Consider the following 10,489-nt stretch of genomic DNA (forward strand, 5'->3'; position numbering starts at 1 on the left):
GTGTATGTCATCGTGGACACTCATCACCACCGCCGGTTCCGTCCAGCGATTTCATCACGGCATCAGGATAAGCTAACGGTGGCCGCTTGTCTGGCGTTGGAGCTCTCTCTCTCTCTCTCTCTGACGGAGCTGGATGGTGCCATGTGTAATGTGTAGGAGGAATATACGGCGGGAACACGCACCCCATCCGTCGTCGCTTTTCTTTTTTTTTCCTTTTTCTTCCATGGGTTCTCTGCCTGCGTGACTCTTCCATTTGGGTTGGATTCCCCTCGTTCTTTCCTGCTTCTTTGCGGTGGCCGCTTTGGGCTGGATTACGTAAAGAACCGACGTGCATTATCTATCTATCTATCCACTTGCTTCCCGCCAAATTATCCTGCCACACAAGGTAGCAGTACTCCAGCCCGATACGCACCTTCAAGATCAATAGGTCTGTCTTCACAAGTGTCGATACTAATTGTCTTTTTCGATAGAAGAATAGCAAATGTCTCCTCACAAGCCTAAAGTCTTGACTGAATCAGAATAATATACAGTAGTAGTACAGTACTGCTAATAGTTTCTTTCAAGCTGAAGAGTGGCTCACAAGGCGAGCGGCATATGCATGGGTTATTCCCTACTCTACACAAGACTCTCCTTTTTTTTAATTATTAAAGAGCTTTTGCTACTGATTTCATTGAAACATGCCACGACATTTAAAAAAAGCAACTACTCCATCCGTACTACATCAGCTATGTTTAACATCAATAAACTTTGACCTTTAATTTAATCTGTCTAAAAGTTTATACCATTAGATTTATATAAGTAAAAATTCAACGACATCATTTTTTTAACATATAAATCATATTTATTAATCAAAATAAATATTAAACTGTTTTGAACTACGTGCACGCCCGTTAACTTGATACGGAATAAGTAGTTAACATTCCAAAAAACCACTCCGCCAAGTAGATAGAGTCACCTAACAATCAGATTGTACATAGTATCTCTTCCTGTCTCAACAAGGCAACCACAAAGGTCATTCGAGGTTGACATTTTTTTTTCGACTCTTCATCATTAGAAGCACAACAACGAAGGGTTTCAACTATGTTCTAATCTGTAGCGGTCTCGTTGAGTAAAATCTGTTTGGGTAATACTTCTTCACAAACTCACATATATCACTGCCTTTGAAAAGTTTAAATCTATTTCTTGGAATTATAATGGCACACCCAATATCTTCTCATTAAACATGCGATCCAATTCATGTAGTTGAAGACCAGTGGTTGCTCAGAATATTTTCGCTCGAAAATATTGCTCCTTAGCAAAATGATCAGGTTGTGTTCGTGCACGACCACCACACATGGTATTAGCGTTTTCCATGTTTCAAATTTCAATGCAATGATCTACACAAAATTAAAGAAATGCGAAGAATAATTCATCCCAACTGTCGTCATCTGATCTCAACTTAGAAAGGCACTCTTTTGTGGCAAACACTAGACGGACATCGTTTATGATATTTCCTTTATTTTTGAGATGGCTTTCTCATCATGCCTTCTAAATGCACAAGACTGAAATGAGAGTGAAAGGACGAGATGTCGCCTAAAGGGGGGTGAATAGGCATTTTAAAAACTCTTACGGATTTGGCTTGTAAGAATGCAGAATTAAACTAACGTTTATTTTACTAGCACAAATCCTAAATATGCTAGGCTCACATAAGTGCAACAACAACAACTAGAGCTAAGCAAGATAGGCAGAAGATATATGTAGCACAAGTGATAGCAAGATATATCTATTTCAAGCACGATGGCTATCACAAGAAAAGTAAGCTCGGGTATAGAAATAACCGAGGCACGCGGAGACTATGATGTATTCCCATGTTCTCTTCCTTTGCAAGAAGGTACGTCACGTTTGGAGTGGTGGAGGTCCCACAAAGGATTCCCCAACGTCACGAAGGCTCACCCTATTCTTCGAGCCAAACCCACGAAGGATAATGACCATTTTCTTATGGTTAGCTTTTCCTCCACTCCGGAGATGGCAAGCTCCACAACCACTTCACAAGCTCCACGAAGGAGAAGCCCGGGCCTCTTCACAATCTTCCTTGAAGAGATCACCGGAGCACCAACCGCCAAGCCAACTAGGAGGTCTCCCTCCAAGAGTAACAAGCTCACGGTCTCTCACTCGAACTAATCGTGGTGGAGAGCTCAACACTATGCAATGATGCAAAACAAGAACACTAGAGGTGTTCAAATCCTTCATACTCAAATCCCACCAAAACAACAAATGCTAGGATGAGATTAGAGAGGAAGAACAAGGAGGAAATCAACAAATGACTCCAAGATCTAGATCCCAAAAGTTTCCCTCACAAAGAGGAGGAATGTATTGGTGGAGTTGTAGATCTAGATCTCCTCTCTTAGATCCCTCAAGAATGAGCAAAAATCATGGGGGAATCAAGAGATAGGGCAAGTTCTTCAAAGACAACAATGGAGGAGAGAGAGTGGAAGAATTTATCTTACCCAAGGTGGAAGATATATGTACTTCAAGCATGATGGCTATCACAAGGAAAGTAAGCTCGGGTATAGAAATAACTGAGGCACGCGGAGACTATGATGTATTCCCGTGTTCCCTTCCTTTGCAAGAAGGTACGTCACGTTTGGAGTGGTGGAGGTTCCACAAAGGATTCCCCAACGTCATGAAGGCTCACCCTATTCTCCGAGCCAAACCCACGAAGAATAATGACCCTTTCCTTATGGTTAGCTTTTTCTCCACTCCGGAGATGGCAAGCTCTACAACCACTTCGCAAGCTCCACGAAGGAGAAGCCCGGGCCTCTTCACAATCTTACTTGAAGAGATCACCGGAGCACCAACCGCCAAGCCAACTAGGAGGTCTCCCTCCAAGAGTAGCAAGTCACGGTCTCTAACTCGAACTAATCATGGTGGAGAGCTCAACACTATGCAATGATGCAAAACAAGAACACTAGAGGTGTTCAAATCCTTCATACTCAAATCCCACCAAAGCAACAAATGCTAGGATGAGATTAGAGAGGAAGAACAAGGAGGAAATCAACAAATGACTCCAAGATCTAGATCCCAAAAGTTCCCCTCACAAAGAGGAGGAATGTATTGGTGGAGTTGTAGATCTAGATCTCCTCTCTTAGATCCCTCAAGAATGAGCAAAAATCATGGGGGGAATCAAGAGATAGGGCAAGTTCTTCAAAGACAACAATGGAGGAGAGAGAGTGGAAGAACTTATCTTACCCAAGGTGGAAGAAGGCCTATTTATAGTGTAAGAGCAAATATAACCGTTGGGGAAAAGACGAGCTGAGAAAATAAGTCGTTTGAGGCAGAGTCGAGCAACCCGGCAGCTGACCCGGTGGTACCGGGCCACATACTGGGCTGCCCGGCAGTAGCACCGGGTTGGTCGGGCTGACTGCCGAAATGTGCGACAGCAGCACCCGGCAGGTCGGGTCAGAGACCGGGCTGACCAGGAGGCTGGGCCGGTCGGCACCACACCCGGTGGGCCGAGCCAGATGTCGGCCCGCCCGTAGCACGACTACTCGGCGAAGCCAGGTCGTGTGCCGGACCGACTGGCAAGGCAAGACTCCGGCAGGCCGGGCCGGAATTCGGGACCCCCGAAAAAATCTTTCCTTTTCTTTAAACAGAAAATGCTTCCGAACTCCGTAGACATGAAACCAAATTTGTTGGAAAGATAACGACAAATCGAACCCAACAAAAACCACTGTTGGCACGCAAAACTGTCGCGCAACACCGTGATAGTTGTCGTGCTTTCGTGACGACGCCCGATTGCTTTCCGAGCAAAGCAACAAAGGTTCCTCGCTTTCGTGGAGGAGATCGACCGTTTTTCAGCGCAAAACGGCAAAGATGAACCAAGCACTATGGACTGCTAAGGCATGGCAGAAAAACAATAAAGAAAACGATAAAGAGAAATAGTAGATTGATTTTGATGAATAGATCCATTGTTGGGGTCCTTTGCTCAATCTTTTTTTTTGAACAAGGAATGCCCCGAAGGGGCAGGAAGCTTCTCGTTAAAAGCAAACGGTGGAGGTACAAAAAGTTACAAAGGACCCCATAAGATCTAGAATTACATATAGGTCCCTAGCATTTGCAGAAAAGACCTCACTAAAAGATGAAGAAAAGCAATCAGGTCCTTCTCTTTCACCGCCGTCGAGCCAGAGAGCTGCTACGCCGCCGTCATGCGAAGAGGCGGGGACGAAACCACTTGCCTCCACGCAGTCGTAGTATGCGACTGCAACCCTCAGGAAGAACCTCACAACGGAGGTTGAAACGCCGGAGTCCATCGCCGGCACTTGGATAGGCCACAGAGTGGCCTTGGATCTGCTCAAAAACATCGCTTCCCAAGGCACACACTTGATTCGCCGCTTCAAGCTTGTGGTAGCAGCATCATCGTTGCCGTCCTCACCCTCGCCTCCATGGCCGGCCGAGAGGAGGAGCTTCGATGTGCTACCTCCACCGCAGAAGCAGTAGAGATACACCCTCCAAGGAGCAGAGAAGATGATGCCGACGTCGCTGAGCTCCTCCTCGCCTCCACGGCCGGCCAGGAGCTTGCTGACGTCGAAGATCCTCAGCAGGCGCACCTTCCCCCGCCGAGGCCGGTCAAGAAAAGGTTCCGCCCGCCGCATCCTCGCTGCAGCAGGAAGAAGACCACCTTACCTTTATTGAAAGAAGCGCCGCTCAGCTGCTCCCCTTTCCCCTCTGACCACCGGAGAAGGAGAAGAAACCAGAAGAACCCTAAAGATGGTGAGATCCAGGCGGCCAGATCTCGCCAATCGCTTCCACTACCGGGCAAACAGCCCACTACCAGCAAACTGCTGCAACCCCTAAGGAACCTAGCTACTCCGGCGCTATCTCCCCTCCATCTCCGGCCGGCTACTCCGGCGGAGAGGAGAAGGGAGAGGCCCGGCAGGAGGGAAGAAAGGTTCAGGAACTGTTCACGCGTGAGAGAGGGAGTGGGGGAAAATGATCGCTCTGGTCCTTTGCTCAATCGGCCAAGGCCTTTATATAAGGCGGAGGACTTCGCGTGGGTACAGGGCAGACTTGTCGTACATGAATTGAACTTCAAAAGGCTAAACCGAATATGACCTGATTCGGTTACCATGTATTAAAATAGGCTTACCATATCTACTTGCTAATATGGAGTATGTACAGGTTCATTCACGTACAAGCGCACTCTTCCATATGAATAAAATATCCGGCCACAATGGTAATCATTCCATATGCAATTGTCGCCGTTGCTCCTTCTGTGCAAAACATCGTTCAGCTGAACATCCGAAGCTTCATAGGAATTATCTGGGTTTTTATCAAAAAAATCTGGAAGTTATTAAAGTTGATCTGATGGCACTCTTTACGCAGTTGCAGAATGGGATCCGCCGGTATATAAGTTGAACTTCAGGTTTATAACAATGTTGCCTAAGAAGGATATTTGAGTAGAATTAGTAAATATAGTCCCATTTTCCTACTCAACACTTGTAGTGTGTCCTACTCAATCAACTGTCATATCGGGGAGAAACATCCTATAAGAACAGTTTTTCGCCACGGGACTATTCATAATAATCATAGGAAAAATGGATGGTGTCATTTAAATTTTGAATTTTAAAATGCATATGATAAAGTTAAGTGGTTGTTCCTCCAGCAAGCCCTGCGAACGAAAGGGCTCGCACCTCAGTGATGTGAATGGGTTGCAAGGTTTGTTCAATGCAGGTGACATGGGTGTACCATATTAGGAACTCGATATTATCAACCATGGTACGGATTCAAGAAGGGTCTTGTGAAGCCCATGAAGCCCAAGAAATTAGGTACTCGACTAGAAAATATATGAAATTAGGCAAGTATTAGTCAAATCGGGTAAACGAACATATGACATTGTAATCGTCCCGGGGATGGACTCTGAGACCTAGCCCACTATATCAGGTCTAGGAGGATCCATTGGGGGAGGGCGTCGAAACATTTGTAACACCATGCATTGTTGCAAACCCTAATTCTAGTATAATCTTGACGAGTTTAGCATCCAATTTATTTTTCGTTGGATACCTAGTTTGTCTGACAAGTCTTCGAAACCACCAGCTCTCTCCATCTCTCTCTCTCTCTCTCTCTCTCTCTCTCTCTCTCTCTCTCTCTCTCTCTCTCTCTCTCTCTCTCTCTCTCTCTCTCTCTCTCTCTCTCTCTCTCTCTCTCTCCCTCCCTCCCTCCCTCCCTCCCTCCCTCCCTCCCTCCCCAGAAAACCCAAGTTCATCCTTATAGGTATTGCCGAGGTTAACCCTCGTCAACAACAATGTAGGTATAAAATTTAAAGATGACATTGGGCATTATTTTCAAACACTAAAGGGACCGCGGCAAGGAGATCCACTATATCCTATTTGTTTAATATTGTCGTTGATATGCTAACTATACTTGTTGATAGGGCAAAGGAGGATGGTCAAATAGGTAGTTTAGTGCTCCATTTAGTTGATGGTGGCATTTCTATTTTGCAATATGCAGATGGCACTATTTATTTTTTAGGAAACACGATTCAGCGAAGGCAGTAAACATGAAATGTATTTTATGTTTCTTTGAACAACTATTTGGTTTGAAAATTAATTTCCACAAGAGCGAAATCTTTTATTTTTTTAAAGATATATAAGGAACTAGAGAATGACTACAGAAACATTTTCGGTGCGAAGTAGGCTCTTTACCTTCAAATATGTATGTATACCTATTCATTATAGGAAATTTCTTAATAAAGGATTCTTCCCTACCCATAATTCCTCCCAAAAGCTCGTTCTCCTACCATTGCTAATAACTTTAGGATAAAACTTAAGGAAACATCATTAACATTCGTAAGTCCTTGCCAGAAATGTGACTATCCCGGTTTCTTTTCACATGCTGATAGCATTTTCCTGACATGCTTAGCTCATAAAAGATCCCGCCACACCCCCTATTTGTTAATCTACCACACTCCAAATACTTGAAACTCTTGTGGTTGGCACACTTTCTTTTAGCTTGGTAAATGATACTTCTTAATATTTTCTTTTTGCCAAAGCAACCTTTTCATAAAAAAAACTTTTTATGAGGTTCCTTATGAATTTCAAAAATAGACATCATAAAATACGGTACATTACTTAGACATGATCTTTTAGCAAAATTAATCTACCTCCATATGAATTTTGCATACCAGCCCATGTATGCAACTATTTCTCTAGTTTCTCCTCTGCCCCATTCCAATCACTATTCCGTAGTCTTCTATGATGTAAAATGTACACATGAATATTTTCAAGGAATGTTTCCCACGGCACAAGTAAAAAATAGAAGAATAATCTTGTACTTTGTCCTTAGCTCTATCAAATCAGAAAATCTCGCTCTTATGAAAATTAATCTTTAAGCCCGAGAGTTATTAAAATTACCCAGCATACGCTTTAAATTCCTTGCACTTTCTAAATTGTCCTAAATGTAAAGATTGTATTGACGGCATATTGAAGCATGCTAACTCCATTCTCTACTAGATTACCGGCCATGTCCTCTAGTAAGCCACCATCTACAACCTCTCTAATTAACATATTTTCAAGACATCTACTATATCAGTTCAGACATGGAGAGGGTTTTTGGACATGGTGTTTTGGCTCATATGTGTAGATGAAAAATTATATTTTAAGTCCATTTAAAAATGCTAAAAAATTGAAAAAATAAATCCTTAGTGCATCCTGGACATCGTATGTTAGCTCACAAAAGTTTTGCAGGAAAACGCATTTTGTGTGGCCTATGTAAAAAATAATAAAACAAAATATAATATCTCATGAAAGCTATTTTGGAGCACTGGTATTTTTTGCACATGCCATAAAATATACTCCTTATGTCTAAAAATAGATGTCTCGACTTTATCTAGATACAGATGTAACTAAAATGCAACTAGATACATCTGTATCTAGACAAAAGTGAGACACCCATTTTTAGATGGAGGTAGTATCATTTTTTCCCGAAACTCGTGCGTGAACATATAATATCTAGAAGCGCACCCCGGTATTTTTTGTCAGAATTTTTAGACATTTTAAAATATGGCTTTTCGGTAGTGGGTGTATCTACAAATGCAAGCCAAAATAGTTTTAGGAGAATTTCCAGCCATTTCACCTGCCCAACTCTCTTTATTTACGGGTGAACCAACCCAACCCAAACACTGTCGAAAGAAAACATTTGGTAGTGCTACCAAATGCTATACCGGCCGGAGATAAGAGGAGATAGAAAGCCGTGTGTGACAGCCAGGAAGCACGGCGCTGCTACCATTCCCTAGACGAAACGTAAAGAAGGTGGGTAAGTAGCAGGCGAGGCGTGTGACGGTGAGCACTCATACATACATGGATGATACGATGGGCAAATGTAAAGCTGGTGCCATTGAAAGGAAAGAAGCCAAGCATCCATCAATAATATACTCATGTGCTGATGTGCCTGTCAGCTTAATTGTTGCTTTTGTCAGCTTAATTGGAGTCGTAGGTGCTTATTAGGTGATGCGTGGTTTTACAAAGCATCTTTCTGATCAGCATCTCATTGCTACTAGTAGGTTATACTTAATTTATCCTCTCTTTTGAGTTTTTCCAAGGGCTATCAGCTATAGTAGTACCGTAGTAGTATGACATTGACATTGACGCCGGTTAAAGGCTAGCTGCCAGTGCTGGGACGGAGAGAGAAGGTAGGGGCCATTTGGGTTTCTGGTCATTGCACTGTTTAAGCCATTGACTATGGAACGGAACGGGTGATGGCTTAAAGGTCATGGCAGCGATCAAAGTTCCCGGTCTAAATTGCCATCTTGCACACATAATTGAAACATGTACTATGATCAATACTCGGTAGGCGCCACAAATGCAAACGGGCACAAGGTAATCGATGCTCACGAGGAAGAATGAAAGGCAACTGAGATTTCCTTATTTTGGACGAAATAATTGTGAGATTCTTGCAGTTTGAGTGCAGTATTTGATTGTTGTTATGGATCAATCATGGTTCAACCGGAATGTAGCGTGCATGCATGCATAATAACGACTCGGAGTCAACCGAGAAATCACCACAAACCAGGGGAATCAAAGACCATTGCATGGATGAAACTGCAAAAGTGGGGGCAAGAAATCAGAGAGGGCCATGAATGAACTCCATCCAGCTTTTTACCGGGCCCTCCTGCTTGCAAAGCTGCAGCAGTCAATGCGTGCATAGATAGATTCATTCATACCAGGCTTATTAGTATTCTAAGCAGCTGCTAGTACTGCGTACTGCTGCTATACTAGCACTAGCTGGCTGCAATGGTGCAATGCGCCTCCATTTTCAAACTTTCAGGGTGCCTTTATTCACAGGCCACATCGCAATGCCAGTGCTCTCCATTGAAAAATGGAGTACTACAAGGGAAAAGAAAACCTACCCCACGCATCACATCCCATCCATCATCCATGGTTGGACACACAAGTCCAAAAAGAGTCGTGGAGCCATTGAGGCAGCAGGAGCTAGCTAGCAGAGAGCCACAACACAATACTCTTTGGATTATTGGGCCATCACCAGCCAGATTGACCTGGGTTTCCCATCCCCCAGCACAGTGCACGCACGCACGATCGAGACCGGTCACCACGAAATGTGAACCAGCTTCTCGCCGATTTCCCCGGAAAACGAGAGGCATCGGTTACGGTGATGCTGCGTTGCTGCTTCCGTCGATGACTAGCTGCTGCCCGCTGGTTGCATCGGCCAGGGCACAAATGGTCCTAGTTTCCGGCTGACTCCAACAGGCGAGAGAACGGCGCGAGCTACCTGCCGCGCCCGGCGATCCATGACCCTGCCGCGAGCGCCTGTCTGGAGGCTGGAGGTCGTGAGCTAAAATGGGTTTGAATAATGGAGGAGGGGTCGTGTGCGAGTGTGGGGCAGTACTTACCGGGAACAGGCGTTTCGTGGTTACGCGCCCAAAGCTGCTGCCCCTGTTTTACCCCTTGTACCCTTCCACTAAAGCCGGCCAATAGGAAGTGCTTCAAGTGCAAGAGCATCTCGAGCGTCTTCCAAATTTTTTTTTACACAAACCAGTTTTTCCAGATAGGAGAGAGCACAAAAAAAAAGTATCTGCTTCAATTTTTATTCGCAATTTTTTGTCTCATATACGTACATGATGATTCAACATTCATGATCATACATAATGTCACATAATTTGGAAAATTTAGTTCAAGTTCAAATTTAAACATTTATCTTAGTGCATTAGACAACACAAAGTTCAACAAATAAACTGCGCGAAACTTCCACACCTCGTGAACTAAATGATTTCTGAGTTTTCCATGGGACCCTCGGTTCTTAAACTTCAAATTTCACATGAGATGCCTCTGAGTTGGCTAGTGGTGAGCAAGAGGTACCTGAAACATCGATGTTATTGTAAGAAAATGGTGTCTTGAAGAACCATGCCAAAATCTATAGTTCATGATGTGCAACGGCTTCGAGAATGGTAGCATGATCACGGACATGGACAATGAATTCCATATGGCATGACCCATGA

This window comes from Lolium rigidum, chromosome 7 (genome assembly GCF_022539505.1).
Source record: "Lolium rigidum isolate FL_2022 chromosome 7, APGP_CSIRO_Lrig_0.1, whole genome shotgun sequence".
Lineage (NCBI taxonomy): Eukaryota > Viridiplantae > Streptophyta > Magnoliopsida > Poales > Poaceae > Lolium > Lolium rigidum.